The sequence below is a fragment of the Physella acuta genome, unplaced genomic scaffold (genome assembly GCF_028476545.2).
Source record: "Physella acuta isolate Inbredline_101_S28 unplaced genomic scaffold, ASM2847654v3 ptg000220l, whole genome shotgun sequence".
Lineage (NCBI taxonomy): Eukaryota > Metazoa > Mollusca > Gastropoda > Physidae > Physella > Physella acuta.
The window spans coordinates 323,047-328,055 of record NW_026731739.1 but is presented as its reverse complement, the minus strand read 5'-3'; the positions used below and the strand labels follow the sequence as shown (position 1 = coordinate 328,055).

The following is a 5,009-nucleotide window of genomic DNA, read 5'->3' as shown; positions in this document are numbered from 1 at the left end:
TTTTTAAAACATCGATATTTTTTTCAAAATCTTGTCTAAACTATTACAATATATTAAAACAGTTATCTAAAACGCGAAATAACGTCTAAAATTCGTTTTCTAACATTGCTTTTTTATAATGCAAAAATGTGACGTCGCAACATCTGAACCCCCCCCCCCTCCCTCCCCCTCATCACACATCGTCACAAAATTACGGACCCCCCCTCCCCCCTACGAGTGTGACGTCATTTATGGATGACCCCTTGGTATATGAAAGCATGGTGTGGTCAGCAATATGCCCGGTCGCCTTTACTTTTCCTAAGATAAGTCCGGTACCCATAAGTACTGGGTGAACTCTGGGACGTCCTGCAGTCTCAAGTCCAAACAGAGATCCGAACCCCAGACCTTCTGGCTAGCAGTCGATCGCTCGACCACACTGTCCACGAGGACATTTTAACTGTCACCTCCCCACACACACAGTTTGATTAAGCCCCTCTACAAAAGTCTGAAAGAACCCCTGCTTGTGAACGGTATGTGTTATATCGGGGCTGGTAGGATGGAAGTGTTAGGTAGGAGAGAAGACTATTAATAAATTACAACCAGTTAAAACACGGGATTTATGATGGCCCTACAACATAAATTTTCCTCCCATGTAAATTACTTTCTTGATTTATAATGGCGCCTTATCTTTGTGGGTCACATATTCAACTTGCTGACCTGACGCTCTTTGTTCGCGCACTAACTGAAGGGCTTTTATGTGTGTTTTGCTTGAAAATTGTGTGGATAGAACTACAGATTATATAACAATTGTGCGTATAGAACTAAAGAGTATATGAAAAGTGTGTAGATAGAGTTAAAGATTCTATGAATATTGTGGGGATACAACTAAAGATTATACGAAAATTGTGTGTATAGAACTAAAGATTACATAAAAATGGTGTGGATAGAACTTAAGTCCTGAGAATTGTGTATATAGAACTAAAGGTGAAAAGTGTGTAGATAGAACGACTTATCTCGTGGGAAAATAATGCGGCATTTATATTTAGAAGCTAGGATTGTTTACGGTCATGCGTTAATTCTATTTTCCTTTCGAATATCAAAGACAAACTGAAGTGTAACAATTGCAGTCCGTTATTCGTGATTAAAACACCGTGTTCAGACAGGTGGATTAAATCCTTTGTTTAAGCAAGTGACTGTTCAACCCGCATTGTCAACAGAGTTTCTTCCAGGCATCTCTTCGGGGGGGCGAAGCCCCCCCGAAAAATTTTTGCCGCCCCCCCGAACGAAATGAAATTTATATAATTTATATAGAAAATATATACTTTTAACAGTGTCCGCCCCCCCGAAGAAAGTTTACCGCCCCCCCGAAGATTTCAAGTGCCCCCCCGGAGAAAAAAGTCTGGAAGAAACACTGATTGTCAAACAAGATGAAACAAAACATCACCAACTGACACAAGCACCCTCCATTAACATAATGCGAACCCCCACTCTCATTATTAGTCGTGTTAATTCAGCCCGAATAGAGTGAAAGAGAGATCACATTTGAAACAGTGTTTTAATATAGCGCCCACTTCATCTACATAGTGTGTGTGTCTGTGTGTATGTGTGTGTGTGTCTGTGTGTGTGTTGCTGGTCGAGTGGACGGTCGATATAGTTATAGCGCTACTTCAACTTTCACTAGTCTTCCACCTGCCACCCCATGCGAATGGCTATCTCTGTATCTGTCAATGATCGGATCACTGAGTAACTAATAGATATACGGTCACTTCCTGTGTGGATTAGCCGACAAACTCAATGATAATTGCTCCGACTTTTGAATCTATAAATAGAATAACAAAAGGAAGGAAACGAAATTTTAAACTGATTTCCGCCATTACAAAAATAACATGAAACCTACAGTTCACGACACATCGCATAGGAATTTAAAATAAATATTAGGCCTATAGGTTTAATACATATTTCTTAGAATATAGAAATTTAGATCTAGTGTTCTGGTTAGTAGTTATTTCATGTTTATTAGAATATAGTCTAGATTCTAGAATCTAATCATACGGCTGCATAAAAAGAAAACCCATCTAGATCTAGAGAAGCGGAGGTAAGAAGGTTAAATTAGTAATTTACATGATTTTTATTGTAGTTTCACTGTTTGTTAGGCCCAATTATTAAATCTTTAGATCAGAGGTCCAGCTTGATCATGTGTGGTATCTATTGTGGTGCATTGGAATGAAAAGCCCACATACTTAAATATATAATCTAGTAGGCCTATACTATAACTGTACTGCCCTATACTTTAAATTTGTTACCACAAGAAAAAAGCCTATTTACTATTATTAGTTATAATTAAATTAAATTGTTTTGTTTATCTTTATAGTTTATAGTGAATGCATGCTAATGAGCATTATTCAAGCTGCTGTTATATTTAGGTTTATAGGCCTATATACTCTATAGCTTAGGCTATATACTATATATATTATATACCAATATTGTGCATAAAACTTAAAACATGTAAGCATACACAATAATAATTATCATTAGACCTATAGTAACTAAGACTCATACTATTTAGTACTACTTTAATACTACCTTTAAACTATTAGGCATAATGAAATAATGATTAATAATTTCAGTGTTTTCCGCACTCAAGAGGAAGGAGGTTGCAGGGAACTTAGAGACTAATCTTTGCCAACATACTGGATTTCTGGTGATGACAATAGGAGCAAATAGTATGCGGCTCAGTTAATACTAAAAACAATTGATTTTAGTAATAAGTGGTAAGCTCTTTTTTAAAATAATATATTATAACATGGTATCGCAAAGGTTCAGGTTGTCCGATAAATGATAATTAGAGTCAGGTTTAGGACTATAGTTTAATGCTTGGTTAGTAATATGCATCAAGTTGGGAAAGACATAGAAATGGAAATACATAGAATTTAATGTGTTCATTCGCAAACGTTACTATTTAAAAATTTTTAGGCCTGCTATTTATTGCTGAATAATAAAATCACTATACTTATCCACTATATTATGTTTAAATAAAGTGAGTTTAGATCAGTCGAGTAAATAAATTTAATAGCAAGACATAACTAAAATTTACAATGAATATATATATATATATATATATATATATATAGGCCTATATATATATATATATATATATATATATATATATATATATTGCTATTTTATAAAATTATGTAAATCACAGAACAAACATTACTTTGTATTTTGTATACAACTTAACAAAAATGCTACTACTTTGATGGATTGCACTAAATAGGGGTTAGCTTTAATTTAATAATTTGTGAGATATTCTTGCTAATCTATGTGTAAATTGCTTTTCAGGACTATGAGTGTGTGTTTGGCCATCCAGATTTCATAACTACAACTGATGTTCAATTACAAGGGATATTAATCAGTCTCCGTGGACTATACACTGTGCCTAGTTTCATCCTCAGGTAACTGTACTATAGGCATAACCCATTTTTTAAAGTAATTATTATAGCAAGAGATAGCATTATATGTTAAAATAAATATAATGGATTTTAATCCAAAATATTTTATTAATTATTGTCTTTTCTTAAATTCTAATAAATCAGTGAGTTGTAAAACATAGAGGGTATTATATTTGAATGATAATTGAAACACATATTGTTATAGAGCTCAAAACTATGTACTTATCTAATATAATTAATATACTGAAACAGTTTTATTGAAGCATATTATTTCATATTTTACCACACAGAGACTGATGTGTAAGCTTAAAGTAAAGACATCAAATCAAAGTATCAGCTATCAAGAGGGTAAATATTGATAGTCTACTTCATTAATCTTCAATATGAATGAACACAATTTTAAATCTATAATATTTGCTGATAATGTTTGTTTCTTGTTATTCATCATGTTCAGTGCTTTATCTTTTCAAAGTAATTAGTTATAGTAAAGAAATAGTAGAGATAGTAATAATAATTTGTAGTGTATTTCTCTTGCTAGTTCCACAAAAGAATATTTCAAAATATTTTGTCTTTATTTCATTTACAGAAGAACATTCAAAATCATATTGTGATACACAAATCAAGCAAGTCTATAACCAGCAATATGATACAGGCCAAGAAAAAGCTGGATATTTGATTGGAAGGGTGGCACAAAAAAGATGGGTTATCACTAGGGAAACAAGCTCGGAATACAGTTCACTGTTGGGACATCAAGCCAAATACTTCTAAACTTATTTGAATCATTTTTGCTGTTTATTATAATTCATCCAATTGTCTTATTAAATATATAAATTTATATATATACACAATTCCTAATATAGAATTTCTAAAAATGTTTTATTATAATATTTAAAAATGAAACAAACATGTTCCCAGAACACAGCCACATAATTTCAACATGTTCCCAGAACACACAAAATGGCAACATGTTCCCAGAACACACAAAATGGTAACATGTTCCCAGAACACAGCCAAATAATGGCAACATGTTCCCAGAACACAGCCAAACAATGTCAACATGTTCCATGAACTCACAAAATAGCAACATGTTCCCAGAACACACAAAATGTCATTATGTGCCCAGAACACACAAAATGGCTACATGTTCCCAGAACACACAAAATGGCAACATGTGCCGAGAACACAAAAAATGACAACATGTGCCGTTAACAATACTTCACTTTTTCCTTAACAATTTTACAAGCAGGTAATAAAGCCATAAATCTTTACTGTGGATATAGCCAATAAATAGGGTAACCTTCACTTTATGCAATTTGTAGTTTTCAATGCCTGTCCCATGCATAGTATTTAGCCTAGTGTTTTGGGCCTTGCTTCATTTACTCAATAAATTATATAGGCATGAGAATTTTCATTTTAATCTGCAAAAGTTACATTCTGTACATTATTATTTTCAAACTACATCATATATTTTTCTCCTCTCTGATAAAAAATATTCCTCATATTGTTTGTGTCAAGTATTTTATTTTTATCTATGCAATGCTATATTCCTATTTTATAATAATTACTTTTATACAAATT

General features: G+C 33.0%; 1 long non-coding RNA gene across 1 annotated transcript; it reads left to right on the top strand.

Moving 5' to 3' along the window:
* Positions 1 to 1,706: 1,706 nt before the first annotated feature.
* Positions 1,707 to 4,734, top strand: LOC131937741 (uncharacterized). Its single transcript, XR_009386249.1, has 5 exons — positions 1,707 to 2,074; positions 2,607 to 2,750; positions 3,322 to 3,434; positions 3,722 to 3,779; positions 4,018 to 4,734. It is a non-coding gene; the product is annotated as an uncharacterized LOC131937741 (long non-coding RNA).
* The last annotated feature ends 275 nt before the right edge of the window (positions 4,735 to 5,009 follow it).